Source organism: Emydura macquarii, unplaced genomic scaffold, assembly GCF_026122565.2.
Source record: "Emydura macquarii macquarii isolate MOO-44397 ecotype Brisbane River unplaced genomic scaffold, CSIRO-AGI_Emac_v2 contig_431, whole genome shotgun sequence".
NCBI classification, from domain to species: Eukaryota; Metazoa; Chordata; order Testudines; family Chelidae; genus Emydura; species Emydura macquarii.
The window spans coordinates 12,397,131-12,418,967 of NW_027130568.1; the positions used below are offsets into that span (position 1 = coordinate 12,397,131).

A 21,837-nucleotide genomic window follows, 5' to 3' on the forward strand; every position below is an offset into this window, starting at 1 on the left:
ATTTTCAGTGGGGTGCATCTAGCAACATTATTTCTTTATGACTCCTAAATCTGATTTTAATCTTGGGAGTGCAGCCTGGTCTAGTTTGAATTTCATTTAAAATTTCAAAACCTGCAAGCCATGAGTTGCATCAGATGAGGGCAGCTGAGTTAGTCAAGAGATTTGAATATGGTTCCCATTATAGCTTCAGTTAAAATAATACCATTTAAGTTTTGAACTTCACCATTTTATGGGAACAACCTTCCAAAAGGCTAGATGTACATGTGCTCTAGAGAACATTTTGCATACAATGTCAGAGAAGGTACTTTTTCCCCAGAGAGCCACCTGTTTTCTTGTACCCAGATTATAGTCATTTTTCCAGTGGATAACAGGTGAGCTAAAGTGATCTGTGAATTAAAAATGCACTGACACTGACATGACAGCCAAAAACCTGGCAATTAAAGCATTCAAAAACCCAGACTTTTTTTAAAAAATGGGTGCCTAAAATTAGTCTACTAAATCTTAATTTTCAAAAGAGTAAAGCAGCCATTGAAGCCAATGGGGGGGAAAAAGGAACAAAAAGGATTAGATCCTGCAAGGGACAGACAGAATAAAATAAAGAGAGGGGCTTTCATAAGTGCTTCAGCATTTTAGGAGCACAAGTTCCAGTGGCAGTCAGTTCTACCCTAAATAAACACTGAAATGTAGCAGCAGGAATAAATACAAGGGACACAGAGGAATAAATACAGTAGGCTGCATCTGTATTTAGAAATTTGGCAAACTCCTACCACTAGCCTAGCACCAGTGCAACTTATTGTGATGCTAGCAATGGTGGCAGTGGTATCGGAGTCCAGCTGCTTGCCATTTTGCCAATATGTTACCTAATGCTGCACATTTTTATTCATAATGGTAACCAGTCTACATCACTGCTCCTACTGTTGCTAGACCAATGGTGAGAGAACTCCCTAAAATTCTTGCTGTAGACAAAGTCTCATGGTGATGATCCCAGCTCCCAAGCCTGTTTCGTGAGTCTCATTGTCCAGACACAGGCAGAAAAAAAGGACCCTGAACAGAGGAGAGTTACTCTCATCCCACTTCCCCTCCCCCCCCAAACAATATAACTAAAACACACATTCTTTACCCTGTCCATAATCAGCTCATTATATGACCCTCTTTCATTAAGTGACAGTATGTAGCAGAGACCGAAATTATAATCAAATTACATTCACATTGCAAACAGGTAGTTGCAACACCTCCAATTTCATCATCCCAGGCTCACCCTTTAGGTGGCCTGTCTTCCTTCCTCTCCTGTTACCAAACTAAAGAGGAAGTAACAATACAATGACAAGCTTTTGTGCAACTATTTCTGTGCTACCCTGAATTCCAATAAGCTGTTTGTGAAAGTGACTCTCCTTTCCTGAAATTTCATCGCACTTTCTTCATGGTGTATAATCTGAAGTGAAAAATTCCAGTGCTGGGTCAGCATTCTATTCACAGGAACTCTTGGAACCCAAGAAATGCAGCAAGTGTCAGTCAACTCAGGAAGAACCCTGAAGTTTCCCCCTAAGACTTCTTTAAAGCCTCTCGTTATAGAAGAGTCCTTTAAAAAATGACAGTCTTTCAATAGGTTTTGGAACCAGCCTACAGAATTTAATAGAGAATTATATCCCCCTCCTAGAGAATTGTGTAGGATGGTTCAAAAATTCTATGGGAGGGTTATCCTTATCTATTAAATTCAATAGGTTTTCAAAGTAATTTCTACAGAATCCTATTGGAGTCATTTCTATAAAATTCTGCATGATTTTTGATAAAACTCCCTACAGTGTGTGAATAAAGACTCTGATTGCTTCAGCATACAGATTCCCTGGAATCAATGCATTTCAATATTTTCATCAATAACTTGGATAATGGAGTGAAGCGTGTGGATGCAATTTGTGGATGACACCAAACTGGGAGGGGTTACAAGCATTTTGGAAGATCGGATTAGAATTGAAAACAGCCTTGACAAATTGGAGAATTGTTCTGAAATCAACAAGATGAAATTCAATAAGGACATGTGCAAAGTACTTCACTTAGAAAGGAATAATCAAATGCCCAGCTACAAGATGGGGAATAACTGGCTAGGTGATAGTACTGTTGAAAGGTTCTAGGGGTTGTAGTGGATCACAGATTGAATATGAGTCAACAATGTGATGCGGCTGCAAAAAAGGCTAATATAATTCTGGGATGCATTAACAGGAGCGTCATAGGTAAGTCACGGGAGGTAACTGTCCTGCTCTTCTTGGCATTAGTGAGGCTTCAACTGGATTATTGTGTCCAATTCTGGGCACCACAGTTTAGGAAAGATGTGGACAAACTAGAGAGAATCCAGAGGAGAGCAACAAAAATGATAGGTTTAGGAACCCTGATCTATGAGGAAAGGTTTTAAAAAATGGGCATGTTTATTCTTGAGAAAAGAAAACAGGGGTGGAAGGGGGACATCTACTACCAGTCTTCAAATATGTTAAGGGCTGTTATAAAGAGGACTGTGATCAATTGTTCTCCATGTCCACTGAAGATAGCAGCAGAAGTAAGTATTCTTGAGCAAGGGAGATTTAGTTTAAATATTAGGAAAAAATTTCTAACTATAAAGGTAGATAAGCTCTAGAATAGGTTTCAAAGGGAGGTTGCGTAATCCCCATCATTGAAGGATTTTAAGAAAAGGTTGGACAAACACCTGTCAGGGATGGTCTACGTTTACTTGGTCCTGCCTCTGCACAAGGGGCTGGATTTGATGACTTTCTGTCCAGCCCTACATTTCTATGAGTCTATCATTTTTATTCCTCATTCTTGTTTCACCATGCTCCACTATGGTGAAACCATAGTTCTAGGATGTAGATGGGCCTGAAATTGATATAAAAGGTATATCAAAGTGTGCTTATCGTTTAAAAAAACACTGACTATATACAAAAATAATCTCTCCCAGTATTTTCAGAGCCCCGTCTGAATTTGCTGACAAAAAGATGGTTTTTGCATCTATTAGCATCACAAAGCTAATACAGCTACAGGAAAATGAGTGGGGATTCTATTGTGCCTCACACTTCATCAGCAGAACTGATAGCTGAGCTCCAATTGCTGAATCTTTATTGCTGGTGATGATGTAAAAACCTAAAAGAGCACAACTTGGTTTTCATAAACTAGATTTCTCTGCTGGTATTTGGAAAAATCATCTTTTAGTAAGTTTATAAACTGAATGAATTTGGGCGGTTTGTCCAAGTCAGGACTGCAGGATCTGGTCACAGTTCAGAAGTCACGGAGAATAAATGTGGGAACCCCCATTGTCATTTTTATAATTACTTTTTTGACTGTTAAGTCACTTTGAGCCCATAAGACAGATTCTGATTAGCCTCTTGCAGACAGGAACACTTTAAATAATTGCAGAAAACCAGAAAGCTTCTGTAAGATCTTAAACATTTATTGACATTTATGCTGAAGGATGCCTGGCAACTGATACTATTTGTATGACAATGAATGAAAGTCTCTTTCTTAATTTAGGGGGGGAAAAATGTTGAAATGGGCTGAGACAAAAGATCTCAAAAGCAAATAAAACAAACAAAAAAAAAAAGATAGAGTTTTAAAATGCTGTTGAATTAACTTTTAGCATGTTTTTTTTTAAGAACACAGAATAGCAGGCAGTTCTGTGATCTAGTACGCCGCTCAGTTCCCTCTGTCTGTCTGAGTGTGCAACTCTGTGCCATTTCTATTCCTGACTCTTGTCATTGAACCAGGAAGAGTTAGCTTAATCAGAGGCACGAGCCACTGATTAGCACTGGGCTGCTGTCACTCACTAATCACTTTAAATGCTGCACTGAAAATAGTACCCCCCTCAGTCATATGTTGGAATATGGTCCTCATTGCCAATACCAGCCATGCCAAATGCCTAATTAACATGATTTCCTGGTTTGCATTAAATATTCTTTCTTTGTTTGTTCTTTATTGAATTGAAATCCACTGATGTGGTATGAAAAGCTTTCCAGTGTCTGTTGGTGAGCTGCATAGTGCTGTTTGCCCTCTTGCGAGGAAACTATCCCTTTTCCTTTAATAACAACAGTAGAATTGCACAGGAGATTAAACATCAGTTTCCAGGAGAAAGATGGAACCCACCAATTCCCTGTTGTCCTGCCACAGGATGTTAGGAGAGTTCAGATCAAGGTATATAAACTGTTGTCTGCTGTGATGTCTCTATTTAAATACTTAGCAGATGAAGTTTAGGATCATTGGTTTATAGAAGCACAATTGTCATCAAAAGGCATTTCATTCGCACAGCAGTTGAGCACTTTTCCATTGCTATTTTTAAGCCATGGAACTATGCACTGACAAGTGTATTAAAAGGAAAGCAATGGCTGCATCTTGGAGGTTGTATGGTTATGAAACAGTTTCTAAATTTTGTTCTGTTCCTCCCTATGGCACTACTAGAGGCGTGTCTACAGTGCAGAGACCCACTAGCTCTGCTCAAGCAAACACACTGAAATTATGCAGTGTGGCCCACGTGGTAGCATGGACAGTAGTTGGGGCTAGTTACCAGAGTACCTATGCTGGGGCTCTGGAACGGGTTTGTACTCGGACAGCAAAATCCAAAAATGGCAATTCAGCAAAGTGGCTATTAAAACACTGAGGGCTGAGCTCCACCCAGTGTAAACCTGGAGTATATTAACTGATTTCAGAGTTCCTGGGGATTTACACTGGTATTACTGAGAGCAGAATTTGGTCCGGAGCATTCATCAGTCAGGCTCAGTAGAAGCGTGTCTGTGATGGAATTATTGTGTCAGGAATGTGCCTGAACCCAGATATCAAACAGTGTGACTCCCATGCCTGGAACTTAAATTAAATGATGTGGGTCCCTTCCCCACTTCTCATTATGACAACTTCCAATAATAACCAGCCTTCCAACAAAACCTCTCTTGCACTCCACATTCCCCTGCTCTCCTGCAATGATCTCGGAGACACCATGCACTCAAGAACATAACGTCTAATTCATAACCCAGCACCTGGCAGCGAGGCCTTAGGATGCTATGGCCTGTGAAATGTAGTGGGGGAGCTAAGGAAGTGTTCTAGAGAGAATAAGTGAGGGTTGCAAGAAGGAATCAGTTTAAGTATTTGAGGGCCAAAGGGGAGAGGAACTAGGAGACTATTAAAGCTTCTCCCACCCACATACCCACCGCCCCTTGAGGAGATGGATTGACTAAACCGACGGGAGAGTCTCCCATCCGCTTGGAGTCTTGTCACTGAAATGCTGCAGCTGCGCAGCTGTTCAGATGCAGCATTTTAAGTGTAAATTGGTCCTGGATTTATGGCTCATTACAACAATCTGTAACCCACTAGCCCCCTCTTTTTGTCCTAAGACTGCAGAGGTGTTAACGGGCCACTGTCTTTTGAATGGTCCCTGACAATAAGTGCTAACTACTTATACCTAATGATCTGTTCCACCTTGCATTGTTCTGTGACACTGGGCCCTGTTCTACACTACAGATGTCACTCGGGTGTGGAAAATCTACCCCTGAGTGACACAGTTACACCGACCTAACTCCCAGTTTAGACAGGGCTATGTCGGCAGGTGATCTTCTCCTGTTGACATAGTTATCGCCTTGCAGGGAGGTGGAGTACAGTTGGGGAGGTGCAGTTGCACCACTGGAGTACTGTAAGTATGGACAAGCCCTGAGAGTACCTTTCCCAGACCTGGAGAAGAGCTCTGTGTGGCTCGAAAGCTTGTCTCTCTCTCACCGACGAAGTTGGTCCCCTGAAAGATATCACCTCACTGACTTTGTCTCTCTAATATCCTGGGACCAACAAGGCTACAACACCACTGCCTACAGTTCTGTCTGTGAGTTACGTAGGTTGGGTCTACACTATACATCTACACTACCACATCGCTCAGGGTGTGAAAAATTCAGATGCATAACTAGGCGTTTTAGTGCCCGGGGCGAGCAACCATATTGCACCCCCCGGAGGAGACGTGTGGCGGGAGGAACAGCTGGGCACGTGCCTCCCCCCGATTTCTGCCTTCCATTTAGTACAGATTTTCAAAGTGTGGGGCACGGACCCACAATTTAAAAACCATCACCTCCTGCTAGGATCCGGCAGGTCGGAAGCTGGTGGGAGACGCCCAGCCCACTCAGGCTCCTGGCTCTCCGCGCTGTGGGAGCCAAGGAACTGGCTGTCTGCCTGGCAGCCATCCCTTCCATGCTCCCTGAGCCGAACCGCCTCTGCAGGGCCGGGCACTCCCCAGGAGTGTGTGCTCCCCAACACATTCTTGCCTCTCCCCCGAAGGCCTCCGGTACTGGCCGGCAACGCTCCCTGGAACCAGCCCCTGCTCACACAGCCCGGCTGCCACTAGATGCTCCCTGAGGCAGCAGTGAGCGAGCGCCTCAGGGAGCAGCTCATGGCATCCAGGCTCCGTGAGCAGGAGCTGGCTCCAGGGGGGTCGCTAGGTGCTTTCAGCGAGAGAGGAAGAACGCGTCGGGGCACAGCCCGGAGCTGTGCCGCTTGCTCTGCCTGGGGAATGCCAGGCCCTGCAAAGGTGGCCTGGCTTGAGGACCAGGGCCGTGAGGACTGCCAGGCAGCCAGCCAGCACCCCAGCTTCCACAGCACGGAGAGCCAATGGCCTGAGTGGGACGGGTGGCTCCCACCAGCTACTGATCCACTGGCTCCTGGCAGGAGATGACAATTTGAAAATCTCTGTGTTAAATGGAAGGGAGAAATCTGGGGTGGCCCGTGACCCTGCATCCCCATGCCCCCCCCCCCCCCCCCCCCCCCGCCCCTTATTTTTCCATACTGGCAACTTTGTGCCCTGGGCGGCTGCCCTGCTTGCCCCACCCTGGTTATGGCCTGAAAATCCAGACCTCTGAGCAACGCAGTTATACCCACCTATGCCCCTGGGTAGACAGTGCTGTGTTGACGGGAAGTCTTCTCCCATCAACATTGGTACCGCCTCTCACAGAGGGGAATTAACTACAGAGAAGGGAGAAGCTCTCCTGTCAGCATTGTAGTGTCTTCGTTGAAGCACATAGTGCTGCTGCAGTATTTTAAGTGTAGACCTGCCCTTAGTTATCCAGCACAAATCCTTCCCATAAACAAATTACCAACAAACAATGGAACAATCCCTCAGAGTCTCTCTAGGGAAAAACAAACTGAAAACTGAGCACCTGTAGTTTTAGACCTCTGATTATCACATTCACTTTGATCATCTCGTCACATATCTGACTTTTGGCTGTCCACTGAGACATAATGAGCTTCCAGCAGCTTTTCATGCATATTAATTAGAGAACATGGCATGCTTTTCAAGAAAATGGGGAAAAAACAGAATAAAAGCATAGTAATAGACATATATACACACACACATACTTGGCATGCACTTAAGGAATGCTTGGCCTGCAACTGGTTGCTAAGCATTACGAGAAATTGGAATGTACGTTTCAGTCAAGCCCTCTTGTGAGCTTTACTCATTTGCCATAAGAAACCTGCACATAAGAGGGGCTGGTAGCACAGAATGTGAAGTGTGGGATTTTGAAAAAATAGTGCTTTAATGGGTTCCAGATGTTCTCCCCTGTCCCCTGCCCCACCCACTGAAGTTGTATAGATGAGGACAGGAAAGCGTATGTTTGCTTATATATCAGCTGAGGTTCATCCTTTTACTAGTTACTATTTTCAAATTTCCATAGGTGTGCACAGCATTCTTCAGACAGCCACAGATGGGAGAGTCCCTCCCTGCTCTGAGGGCAGATGATCTAGGGTCATGTCTACATGTGCAGTGGCACAGCTGTACCCATTCAGCTGCACCGCTGCAGCGAGTCTGGTGAAGATGTGCTAGGCTGACAGGAGAGAGGCCTCCCCTTGGCATAATAAAACCACCTCCATGAACAGCAGACACTACGGTTTATTCACATCATAATAAGTTATGCCGACATAGGCTGTAGTGCAGACATAGCCTAAGATCACTGTAAATACAGTACAACACAAAGGAGCATGGGTCAAAGCAAGCATAAGCTAGGGAAAGTGCAGCTCCTCCCCCTCTACTGAAAGCTGAGGGAAGCTCCCCCTTCCAGTCCTGGCTTGAGTAAGCAGCACTCCCCCAGATCTCTTCAGCTCCCCCTTCTCACTGGCTGGTGCAGTGATGGCTCCCTCACGCCTCTGTCCTCAAGAACACACACTGCCTCCCCTGTCAATCTACTTAACCATGGCAAAGGAACTACTGTGAAGCAGTGGACTGAACACGGGGTTGGGATTCAGGAGAGCCGGGTTCTAATTGTGACTCATTGCAGAACCTTGGCTAACTCACTGAATTGCTCTGTGCCCTAGTTATAAAATGAGGATAACAGCACTTGCCCAACTTCATGAAGTGCTTCAAGGCCTACAGGTGAGAAGTACTACACGTGCAATTTATTATTACAAGAAAAGGGAAAACATTTCACATGATGAACTTAAGGGTGAGGTAGCAACAGAGTAAAGGGGAAGGAAATAGTTGCACATGGGTTATTGGTTGCACACAATGTGAAATATGTAAGTTTTGAGAAGCTTTCTGGAGCAAAGGATGCTTGGTGTATTGCAATTGGGAGGGCATGTCAGATGTACAGGGCAGAGCAAGAGAAAGGATGAAGGTGGGAATGGGAGGAAACCAAATGAGCAATGAAGAAGGGCGGTGTAGAGAATGGGAGAGGTTATTGGATTACTATAAAATACTTACTTCAAGGATACCAAGGTGAACTTTCCCACTCTCATGCAAACCTGGAAGTTACAGTTCTGATTCTTGGCCAGATTGTTCACCTCTTGTGAAAAGGGGGCTGTCATACTTCAAAGGAAGCTGGTCCTTGAACCCCACACACACTTTCAAGTGACAGGCCTACCACCTACACTTCTCGCAGAGTGGAATCCCACAGTGCACTCACGATTTTAGACTGGGTCACCAGGTTATAGCCCTCCTGTTTACTCAACGTTTTTTTCTTAGCAGATCCAACTGCCTTTGGTTTAGGCCAGACACTTTCCTTCAGAGGCCTGTGATCAATATGAAAATGAAAGTGACTCTGGGAGACAGCCTCTTCAAAGCAAAGTATTACTCTTTTATCCACATGGACATAGCAAACAGGGGAAAAAAGGGTTAAAACAACAAAAAGGCCTGGAGGCATGTTGTCATACCTCACAGCTTAGGTAGGTCTAACTTATCACAGATACACCAAAATCTGGGAGTGGAGAGACAAAGCCTCCCCAGCAGCCACTGCCTCTTTTCAACCCCCTCTTAGCTTCAGGGCTGAGGTGTTTAACCCCTTCAAAGTCCTTTGTTTCCCTTTTCCCACTTGGATTCCCTGCCTCCAGCTTGGCATTATCAACCTGTTGGTCAGAGTGTGGTGGGGATAAAGCTTCAGAGGAACTGACACCTGTAGGGTTTGTTGATTATCAATGACTGAACTACCTACAATCATTGTCTGCCTTCTTGCTGATGTGTAAAACCACCTAGTGCTGGGTTACCTCTTTGCACCCATGTAGCAAGCAGCATGACAATAATCAGACAGCAGTTCCCATAGTATTCATTTATAAAATGCTAATACCTGCCATGTTCTTCATAAGGACCCTGACAGAGTTTACCTCACATTGTGCCTTTGAGGGGAAGGGCTTTTGCCCCATTAAATGACCCTAGGGTTCAGCCCTTAAATCCAGTGGGATCCCTTGAGATCTCTGTGAAATGCAGCTGCAATGGAGCTGAATGCCTGGGACTTTCCTACCCTGGAGTATTCTGTGGCCTGGAACCACAGGGATCATGGGACAACTGAAAAGTTAAAGATTTGCCACATTGCTTACAGTGTATGTTTGCCAGCAGATGCGTTCAGCCTTTGTGAGGGACAGAGCTGTGCAGACTGCTGGTATAAGCACAGGATTTAGGCACTCTTGAATTCTCATCTTTCTTCTAACCCTAACTCACTCTTTGGCCTTGGATTATTGGTCGCAAACTATGTGGAACAAGTAGACTTTGAGCAGCCCAACAGGTAATTTAAGATTATCTGCCTCAGTTTCCACAACTATAAAGTGGGGGTGGATACCACTCAGGCTTGGTCTGAGTATTAGTGTTTCTAAAGTGCAGCATGTTTTGTAATGTTTTATAAAAGAGTGTATTATTAACTGAAACATCATGGAATGGAGCTCCATGTTGATTTCAATTTCCAATGCTTTGGAGAGGTCACTCTAGTTTAATTGAGTAAAGAAGAATCAGTTTTGCTTTTGTCACTTTGAGATTTGTACTTAGGAGGACATTAGTGGTGACCTATTTTTAACATAACAGCAGATTACACTGCAACCGAGTGAATAATGTATAGGTAGGGTGGCACTATCACAATCACAATACAATGGCAGCTTTTATGCCTGCCTAACTATGGAGGGAGGCAGCACTCCCCAGTATTTTCCACTGAATTAGCAAAACAGCAAACGTGAAATGACTGGTTCTTTCAAAAGCAAGAGTGTCAGGGACAATGAACGAGCAGAAGGACAGAGTGGGGCAAAAAAGATTCTATCCAGACCTTCGTTAAAACTACTGAAACTCCTTGCGGTTTCAGCAGGCTGTGGGATTGGGAGCAGGGTCACATTATCTGTCTGCATTTGCTGCAGCAAAATGACACTGAGAAGTCCCAGAAGCATAGACTATATCTGCCGGTTGATGCACACAGATAGGATAAAGAAATATTTCCTTGGAAAGGGGGCTTAGAACTGAGGATGAATTAGCTTCTGTAACACTAAGTTCTAAAAACCTCCTGAAAGGTGACATACAAGACTCAGAGGGCATGTGCAATACAGTGCAGTAATTGCTGAACAGCTATTTCAGGAGCATCAGGGTCCAGGTGAGATACAGCAGCTAGAGCACAGCACTGAACCTTTAACAAATAAGCCAGGCCTCCAGTTTCACTGTCTGTCACCCACTCCTTCAAAAGATTGAAATGGGCTCCCGAGAATATTAAGCATACATGAAGGGGACATTTACAGCTTTCAGCATTGCCACAAGTATTCCCTCTGCTCTCTCCCTGACGTGCCGAAGAGCATAGCGGCTTTTTTTAGGCAGCAACTTCTCTGAATTGCATCCTGAATTCCGTTGTTTTAAATGTAGAACATCCATTTCTGCTTTAAATGCAAGCCGAGAAGTTTGCTCTCTTTTCCACTGTTTTTCAAAGCTGTAATGTCCTATTTAATTTCTATGTACGTTATGACTTGAAATGGATTAAGACCAAGAGGCAATCAGGTTCAGCAACCTGTATGTTTTCTAGGGCATATACTCACATGTTTTCATTTGTACAAGGTGTAAGAGCAGGTCCAAATTTTGAAATCTGCTTATTCTTTGTTGTTATTTAAGCTCACTTCTCAAGTACCATTCTTTGTGAATGCTTATGTGTTGTCTTTGAAAAATATTTGCATTTGAAAGGTTGAATTTTATCCACCAGGACACACATAATTAGAAAGTATAAAGATATAAATATAAAGGGTCAGTGTCAATCCTGCCAAGCCCCAAATTTGATTAACCCTTCAAAATTTTATTTGTTTACCAAATCCACATAATTGTTTGTAGGTTACCCCTGCCCCTCAAAAGAAACGTAGATTTAGGCATTCTTGTAGACGGCTCATTTAGCACAGCAGCTAAAAATGTTAAAGGGGTAGAAACTAATACTGAAAAATACTGTGCAGACATTACCTAAAGTATTGTGTCCAATTTTGGCCACCACCATGTAAGAAAGCTGCACGGGAAAAATAAAAAGGGTTAGAGACCAAAAATAAATGTGCTTAGAGATCTGTCAGGGTTGACATATGAAGAGAGGTCACAATAACTAGGATTATTTACGTTAGAAGAAAGAAGATTGAACTTGAAAGAAGTATTCCAGAATTTGAAACCTGATCATTCCTTTCTTTATATCCTGCCCTATGGTAATGCAAAAGAGAAGGCTCAATGGATGTAAAATGTAAGGTTCCCTCTTTGACTCACCTTCCCAGTGTTGTCTTTACTCTACACTTTATTTTAGCATGTCTAAACTGAGGGCTTGATCTTGCAGATGCTACTGACTGTAATGCACACTGCTGCAAATGGGCCCTTGGCATCAATGAACTTCTCTTGGTAATAAACACTATGACCTGTCATATGTAGTATGAGGCTTTTGGATTGTAAGCTCTTTGGGGCATAGACGAGTCTTATTTTTTCTGTAAAGTATCAAGTGCATTATTGAGTTCAGTATAAATAATACCAAATTAAAAAAATATTTCTTACTGCAACAGACTGTGACTCGTTGCACCAGGAAGTCATCAAGTCACCTGCAATGGCTGGATTTTAAATTACATTTGTAATTATACATGTTGAGATAAAGATAATCAAATATCATGCGTCTTAAATTGAATGTCACAGGAATCAGAAAGGAGTCACCATACTCAGTATTGCACATCTGGCATCAAATAGTAGATGGGTCAGGATGCAGGACTGGCTTGACCTATCACCTGATGCAGTATGGCATGAGATTTTTAAGAGTATAAAAAACATACTTTGACAGTGTCCTTTTAAACACTGCATATTAGAAATAAATAAATTCAAGCAAAAACCACCCCCCTTCATTTTAAAAAAACCTTTCAGGAAAATAGCACCACAGTAGGTCCCTGTATAGTTTAAAAGAATGCGCTAGCTGCATAGCAATTTACAAAGAGGCAACATAAAAAGGACTGTGCTTCATTAGTTTAGGCAAAAAAAAAAAAATCACTTCTATTTAAATAATCAACATGTAAGAAACCAAAACGCAGTTCTGTGGAGAGGTAGGGAACTGCATTACAGCCAGAGTGATCAGCTGAAAGCAGAAAGAAAAGCAGTGCCCTTCCTTCCTATAGTTAGTTAAAAGTATCTGTCAAGCAGCTGTTTCTATTAGCCTGCTACTCCCAGCACACATGACGCTAATCAGACACTGTTCCCCTCCACCGACCTCCCCACTCTCTCAGTACACACACACATTCCCTCTCCCTCTCCCTCTCCTCCTCTAACTTTACCAGGGGAATAGTGTAGTTGCTATTCTTCTGGTAGACGGGAGTCAGAGCAGACAGTGACTGAAGACAAGCTGGTGACTGCTTTCCCCACCCACACTCTGCCTTTTTTTAAAAAAATCTGAAACACTAACTAAAGCCTGGGTTGCCTGTGAAGACAACAGTATACCTCCATCAAGTCAGATCCCAGAGTACTTGTTATGAAGCTCCACTGTACAAGAGGAACTTTTGGTTGCAAGCCAGTGCATTCAACAGCCCTGCCATGAATGTGAATCTGTATATTTAGGTAGGTACATGGTTTGGTGTTTTCCCCCTATTTTAACGAGAATTATAAACCTAGATCTTTCTTCTTGTTACTGTGAATGGTGTTGGTTTGGGTGCTGTAGTTTTGTGCATCAGCTGTCTGCAGTGTGTTAGGAAGCTTTAGAAGTTATTGTATGTTTCAACATAAACACTTCTTTAACTGCAAATATTAAATTATGGACAAGATGGATATTGTTACTATTAAAATAGATGTGTGAGATTAGCATGATGCTCCCATACAACAGGAGTTTATTTATGCTTTGAGCTCAAAGTTGTATAAGCATCACAGAATCTTTGCTTTCAGGAACAATCTCCATAAACAGTGGGGGATTCTTAAGTCTGAACATGCCAAGTCAAGGAAAGCACTCAAAAGTAGGGGAAAATTATGCAGAAAGTATTATACTATAAGAGTGAACTTGTATGTTATGTCTCCAACTGGCTTAGCAGTCACAGGTCAATAGTGTGAAACCATCCAATGAGTTTTGAGAAGTTGTACAGTTTGCCTTAATGAACAGATAAGATAGTGGCCAACTAAATTGAAAGGAAAAATATTAATGAAAAATAAAAGACTTAAATTTTAAGAGATTGAAAGTAATCAAAAGCTGGTAGCTGGACAATTTTGTTTTTAAAGGCTGTTTTCACGAAAGCAGTTGCTGCACCAAACTTCTAGCCTGTGAAGGACGTAGAGCACTGGGATTCAGTTTTAGAAGAGAGAGCTTGAAACAATCTTTTGTGTAGTTCTAATCTGTACATTTGAAGAAGCCCCTTTTGATTGTGTGCATTCTTTAAGGATCTGAAAAGCTGTACCAGGAGAACTATTTTTATCTTTTTTATCACTGCATGGAAGCTTGTTTCTATTCAGAAGACATCTCAGAATTCTCTTCGATTTTGTCATTCTATTCCCAGCAAGCTTTTATGGTATTATCAGTCTGAAGAAGGATTAGACCCTGTTCAGCTCTTCCCCCTTTAGCCTTTGGATAGTGTCCAAGCAGAACTGGTACAAACATACTGCATTTTAGCATTGTGCCGTATTTTACCTTTTGAATGCCCTGTGTATGCTTCAAAGCTTGTCTCTCTCACCAGCAGAAGTTAGTCCAATAAAAGATATTACCTCACCCATCTTGTCTGGTCACAAAGAGTCATTCTAATCCTGTCTTCCTATTGTATCCAATCTTTAATGTTTTAATAAGGTTGTTTGACAGCTTTCTGGAAGTGGAGGGTTTTGGTGGTTGTGGGGGTTTTTTTGTTTGTTTTTTGTTTTTGGTCATTTTGTCCATGTATCTTTACCTTTATATTTAACCTTCAAAGCTGCACATTTTCAAGCTTCAGTTTCGCATTATTTAATCTGACTGCATTTTGCCATGCTGTTAATTACCATGTTTTAGCTGCTGTCACACAGTAGGAGACTGCAGGAAACACTCCCAAATAGAAGCATCATCATCACTATTCTCCAAAGCAATTAGTATTCAAGAACAGATCTCTCTTTCTGAATAAACAAAAGGCAGGGGTGTGTCCAATGAGGGGTGGCATTGAGGGATGAGGAAGTTGCCTTCTCCTGGGAAAGCTCTACTGTACTAGCTGCCAGTCGTAGCTGAGAAATTACTTAACAGTGGTTCTTCACAAGAGGCAAAAATACACTGCACAGAACTACTGTGGTCCACATTGTCCTGTCCATATTCAAGCAGGACTCCCTACTGAAAAGAAAGGGGAGTTCTGCTTTAAATGAATAGGAAAATATGGCAAATTGTCGATAATGCAACACTGATGGGATAAGGTTAAATAAATATACACTGTAGCTCTGAAATATACCAGACGTATCATAACTGTGCTGTAAATTCAAAATCCCTACTGCCCGTAAGAGTGATTACGGCACTGCCCATGATACTTGTCACTACAGATTAACTCTTTGGCAATCCAGAATTAAGTCTTTGAAAAGCCATATATGCTTAAGATATATAAAAATTAATCATATACTGAATTAACTTTTTGTATCCAGGCAATGTTTTCTTGACAGTGTTTTCTGGGATTTGGAGCAGTGGACTGAGATTCAGGGCTCTTAGGTTCCATTGTTGGTTCTACCAAAGGCTTCCTCTGAACAAGTTACTTAACTTTTCTGTGTTACAGTTTATGCCCTGTAAAATGAGAATAGAGGGATGTTATCAGACTGAACTAATATTTGTTAAGCACTGGGGGATCTTCAAAGGAAAATGGCTCTTAAAGGAGCCTGAGGGTGAACATCCCAGCATATGTAAGTAAAATGGTTTGCTGTTATTGCTTTTTGTGTCAAAGTGTGTGACCATTTCATTCATCTGCAAACACTCAAAGTAACAGCTGTACAAAGCCTGGCCTTGATCACATGCTGAAATATCTTATTATATCATGCTGAGTGGAACTGCTAGCACTCTGTTCATGAAACTTAAATAGCCGCCTTTTGCACTGTATTTAAACCTGATCAAGAAGATAGATTATCTTCATGATACACACTACTCAGAAATGGGCAGCAACTCCCTTCTTGCCTTCAAAGTAGGAAGGAGTAGGGTTAAAAGTAAAGCAAGCATTTATATGCCTATCACTTCCTCCAAAAAAGAGGGATGGCTGATCTGACTTTCTGCTTTACGTGCAGCAGTGACTAACAACACTGAGCACTCGTGAACAGCTCGGTATTTTACTGGGGTAATTTTCATCTGCCAAACTAGGCTACTCGCTGTGAGAGACAGGCAGCTTGTGTTTGTGGTCATTCAACCAGCAAAGAATACCAGCTGAAAACGAACAATGAAGGAACTGAATGTAGCAATGCCTTAGAAGCATGTGCACGCAGCTGGTTCATCGATGTAGATCGGGATGTGTAGGAGTGTCATGCAGGCTGGTGTCATGTCAGCCTAAAGTTATGGTCACTGGATGATTCTGTTAGTGAAATGCTAAGAATTCTGGGTGTTTTCCCCTTTAGCAAGAGTTTGGTTTCTCTGTGAGATTCACTCAGCTTCATGTCTCAGCGCCCTTTCTCGTGGTTTCTTTAAAGGAAATTTCCTTGGTTAGAGAATCCGAATATTATAGTGAAGAAGTGGGAGAGATTTGCCTCTTGCTCATGCCAGTTTTGCACAAATATAGCACCAGTGACTTCCACAGAGTTACGCCTGATTTGCACTAGTGGAAGTCAGTGAGGAGAATCAGGCCACAATGAGTTAAAAAGGTCTTTTGATGAAAAACCAAATTCTTCCCAGTGTAAATCCAGAGTAACCCCACTGATTGCAGTGGGCCAACCTCCAATTTATATTGGTGTGAACTGAAAGCAGAATGATACCTCCTTCTAGAGGTGTAAATCCCAGATGGAGGGCCCCTCGGTGGCTATAAATCCCTCTGGAAGGTGGGTGGTGATGGTGAAAAGTTCTCTGAGGCACTGCTCTGCTGAGGGACCAGCAGCTGACCAGTGCTCTCCCACCAGTCAAGAGTGCTAGTTGGGGGAATGCGGGTAGAGCAGTGGCTGTCAACCTTTCCATTCAACTGTACCTCTTTCAGGAGTCTAATTTGTCTTGCATGCCCCCAAATTTCACCTCACTTAAAAATTACTTGCTTACAGAATCTGACATAAAAATACAAAAGTGTCACAGCACACTGTTACTGAGAAATTGCTTCCTTTCTCATTTTTACCATATAATTATAAAATAAATGAGTGGGAATATAAATATTGTACTCACATTTCAGTGTCTAGTATATAGAGCAGCCTAAACAAGTCATTGTATGAAACTTTAGTTTGCACTGACTTTGCTAGTGCTTTTTATGTAGCCTGTTGTAAAATTAGGTGACTGTCTAGATGAGTTGATGTACCCCCTGGAAGAACTCTGCGTACCCCGCAAGTACAAGTACCCAGGTGGAGAACCACTGGGCTAGAACACTCAGCAGATACACAGCGACCCTGTTTTTAAACAGCAGGACACCTATTGAGCTCTCAGTGAGCAGCTGCCTGTTTCGCAATAAGTGATGCAGCTGGCAGAGTTGCAGGAAAGAGATCTTTACTGAGCATGCTGAGAGGCCTGGGTTTGTCTTGGTGACAAGTTTCCACTCCTGATTTTCAGGTCTTACCCCAAAATAGATCTATCCTGTAACTGACTCTTTTTCTCCAGTCCCACCCTATTGTACTACTGTCTGCTCTCCTGGTAGAGCTTGCAGGAGAAGATAGAGGGTAGCAATGCAAACAATACATTGTATTCCCTCGGGTGGTGGTGGTGGGGGGGGGCAAATGGTGTAGCAGCTCTCACTGCAGCAGTAGCTAGGGGGGGCTGTAATTTCCATATCCTTATGGTTGCAGGGTGAACAAGTCCACTTTGGTATAAACCACTGCTCATCATCAACAAAACAAACACTGATTGCAAAGAAAAACACATGCCTTCTTCTGTATATAGTCTGCAAGGTACTGATTATTATTGTGTGTGGTGAAGGACCAGCCCCTGCTCCAGTTTTGCCACTGACTGCAATGGGAGCAGAATTGGGCCCCCAAGGCAGTTTCCATGGGATTTAGTTTAGAGCACAGAGAGCTGAAAGTACAAACTAGCTTTTCAAACCCTTTGCAACTGAAGTGGGGTGCGGTTCTGAACAAGGAAGGAACCCACCCCTGCCCCATTCCAGATTAATTAAGGAGCAGCAGAAAGACAACCAAGATCTTGCTGCATTCTGGCATTGTTTAAAAAGCAGCTACCAGCACAGACGGTCCTGCTAATGGAAAGTTAGGGAGAAAAGCCGGCAACCCAAACTGTTCCTTTATTGCTTTTGGTACCAACAATTACAGGTGCTTACCTGGTCTTTTTTACAGAAGCTCTGGATCCAATGTCCTCCTTATGGCGTGAATTCTTTAAGCATGTAGCAACAATAACTACCAAAAAAAAGCTAATTTATTTTTTTTTAATTGCCTTTTTTTTGTTCTTATGGTACAAGAGTATTCTCTTATTCCACCTCCCCTCCCCCTTGTAAACACAAAAGAAACGATAGATTAGCCACAAAGCATGCAGGCATCTTTCTGCTTTTCAGTAGAAGGAACAAATTGAAACTGACAGTTCTCTGGAACCAATGCAATACATGAAGTATTCACAATAATACATTTTATCTCCCAGCCTTTTAGTACTATAAGCAGTACAGTCCCTAGTGCATATAGTAAGTTGACCTTGACTGACAAGAGTCAGCCATCTAATTACTACTATCCCACTGCTCACAACATGTACTCCCCCTCTGACACTCACACATTCAGATTAACTACAGTAGCTGGAGCATCTGAGGTCAGCCCAGCCTGCTGTTCATCCTTATGTGGCACTGTGTCCATTTCCAGTAATTACCCATGCAATTCCGATTTCAGAGAGAAACACCCATTTAGCCAAAGCACATAGGAGTTTCGTCAAATTCAACGTTGTCTGAAAGACGCCATTAAAAAGAAACCAGCAAAACTGCTGTCATCTAGAGCAGCTTTTGGATTTGCCACAGAATTTTATCAAGATGTATATGAAAAGATTCTGGGATTTGCCTACACCTTAGCTGTAAGAAAGGATCATGCTGGTAGGATCAGTCAGGATACACACATTATTTAAGCCTCTCCATCATCTGCAGTGAATCTGCTGATGACAGATAGGCAAGTAAGCAAATAGCCATAGGGGTGTTTTATTTCAACATATGGAGCAAGGTTAAGAACTGCCTCTCTTCTAGAATATCATCTCCCGCTATAAGCCTCTAAATAGCCAAATAAATTTCCTTAACAAGGTGGCTTTCTTTTATCACGTATGACAGAATACATTCCTAGAAAACTACAGCAACAGCAGGAACACTATGGTTTACAATCAACACTTTCGTTATAAAATCCTGCCCTAAGAGCCCCAGAATTTCTGGGGGAAAAGTTACACTTTGGATTGAAATATTTATGCTTGTTCTTAGTCTATGCATAGAGAGGAAGGTAGATGTGTCCGGTGTATAGAAAGTCTAGTGAAAAGGCATTTGGCCATTTTTGAGTTATCCAGGCATCAAAGGGGCATTTTTTATGCTTTAAGTAATTTTATGTGCCCATTTCATGTTCAATTAAAAATGCTTTGTTTTAAAACTTTAGACATGGCACATATGTAGGGCCGTACTTTGTAACTTTTCATAAAGTCCCAATAAATAGACTTTGCATAGGGAAGGTCAGTGGGGTTTGGAGGCACCATTACTGAGCACACTAATGCAAGCACCATTGAATTACGGTAGCAGCCATATCCAGTGTGCACTTTCCAGCCCTATACGTAGGGTTTTAGCTAGTGGACCTGTGACATCACTGTGTTGTTGGAGAGAGACAAGGTTCTGTGGTGGGTGACTGGCCTTTCTCCACCTTACTGAGCAGACCTATAGCAGTCCTGCTTTGTCTAGGACATCCTGGAGGGAGCAAGGTAAGGAGTGCGTGGTTGGGTACATTTGCAAAGAATTGTTTGGGAAATAAGAACAGTTTACAGGACCATGTGACATTTTCCTTACTCATTTTAATGCTCACTGAGTGCACTTATTTAGCTATATACACAAATACAAACTTGTGTTAATCTGGAAAGCCACCCATTGAAATAAACATAGCTGCATTTATTTCAGTTATTAGACATTCAGATAAATCATATCAGCAAGAGATGGAAACTGCGAGTCCATTCCTCTGCCAGTGTAGGACCTAGGTGCTGGATTGAGGACATTCTAAGAATTAAGAATACTAAGAGTTCAATTGCTACTAAGATTTAAGAATGGTATATTAAGGATACCCTCATTTCAAATACTGTGTGCTACTCCCATATTCAGAAATGCAGGTACATATCCACTGATTTCCATGGAAGTTGATTCACAAAACCTTTGTTTCAACGTGTTCTCATTTCAGTAATGCAGGTGCTAAACTTGCAACCTATTTGAATGCCATGTGTCTCAGCTGAAGGCAGGAAAGAAACCTCAGTCCTCCTAGATTATGGTTTCTTTTCACTGTGCAATTATCCAATAAGGATTTTCTTCCTTCTCCTTTCTCCCCTTTTCTAATGCTTCCCATTCAAAAAAACAAAAAAATTGTAATGTAAGTTTAGTGTGTTGAAATTCTTTACCTTGTAAGAGCATGGCCCTGATTCAGCATTCCCTTGGCCCTTGTACAGTCATTTACATCTGCGTGAAGCTGGTGTGAAATTCTACCATGTCAGAATGGTAGTGTTTTACACCTACTGTGCACAGGTGTAAATGGTTACACAGAGTGCAAGACAATGGAGAATAGAGATGGCCAAATACTTTCCATGCAACTGTTCTGACAGAAAATTGAATTATTTTGCGAAGTGTGTCTGCTTTCCACAGAAATACAGTGAATACATTTTCATTGAAATACACAAATGCTATAAACCAAGTTTTCATCTGAAATTGAATGTAGGGTCCCTTCCAGTCCTATACTTCTGTGATTCTATTTTGAGTCAGATATGTCACCACAGTGCCTCATGGGAGTTGCAGTTCTGTTGCCTCATGTTTCCATACTTCATCAAGATGGGAGACCATGGTGCATTGTGGAATATATAGTTTGACCAGGGAACCCGTCTATATAGGAAAATGGGAGCATGAGGCACCATGGCCGTATTTCTGAATTAAAAATAAATATATTTAATATTTTGGCCAAAATATTTCAGTTTTCAAAGTCAACATTTTTTGTAGAACCTTCCCACAAGATCTAGTGGAGAATCAGGCTCAGTAAATTCAATGTAGTGGATCCCACACCAGTTGTTACTCATATATGGTGTATAAATTGCACAAACTGAGCAACATATATATGCATATAAGTCACTTTATTTTTGTGTGTGGATGAGGGAGTTGCTGTGGGAATGTTAAATTTGAATTTCCTCACATTTGTGGCTTTATATTTCCACTCAGACTGATATTACTTAGTTTTAGCACTGAATAGGGCAATAGAGAAGAGCTCCTTGAGACCTTTGCATTATCAATCAAATTCTTCATTGGAACTATATTCTATCTGTGAAGGTATTGCTAGCTCATCACTGTAGCATTTGAGCACTTCACAATCTAACGGTTGGTGTTCCCACGTAATCACCATTTAGTCAAGAGTCGAGCTATATTCACTGGCAAAAGGGCAGAACACAATCATCTCTGAGCAAACAATGCATTGTAGCAAACAGTTAAATAGCCTCTTTTTCCTGCCTACAGAATGACAACCTCTTATACCTTTTACTACCATAAGAATCTGAGAACTCTGTAATCCCAGCAAAGGAGAGAAAGAAAAGGTTGAGGGTACTGTAGGACAAGCCTTAGTGTGATTCTTATATCTCCTTAACAGCATACCAAGTTCACAGTGAATGTTTTTAATGACAGAATGTGTGAAAACAGTGTAATAAATTAATGCAGCCTTAATTTATGCAAAGAAAAGTTATGCAGGATAATTACCTTGCAGTTCAAGAATAATGAATGTGGTAAAATCTGATTAATCCATGCTTGGTTTAGCCACAAGTCTGTATCTAAAAGATTTAAGTAGTAACTAATCTTGTTGCATGTACAGAGTGTACT

General features: G+C 42.0%; 1 protein-coding gene across 2 annotated transcripts in view; it reads left to right on the plus strand.

The window, feature by feature from the left end:
• RIPOR2 (RHO family interacting cell polarization regulator 2) overlaps window positions 1-21,837 on the plus strand; it is a 91,027-nt gene that overhangs the window by 6,659 nt on the left and 62,531 nt on the right. Inside the window, exon 1 of one of the 2 annotated variants that reach the window (XM_067537572.1) lies at window positions 13,010-13,288. The exons of the other annotated variant lie outside the window; for it this stretch is intronic. The gene's annotated coding sequence lies outside the window, so the exon portion shown is untranslated. Of the gene's footprint in view, window positions 1-13,009; window positions 13,289-21,837 lie in introns of those variants that run through there. 2 annotated transcript variants of the gene reach the window in all.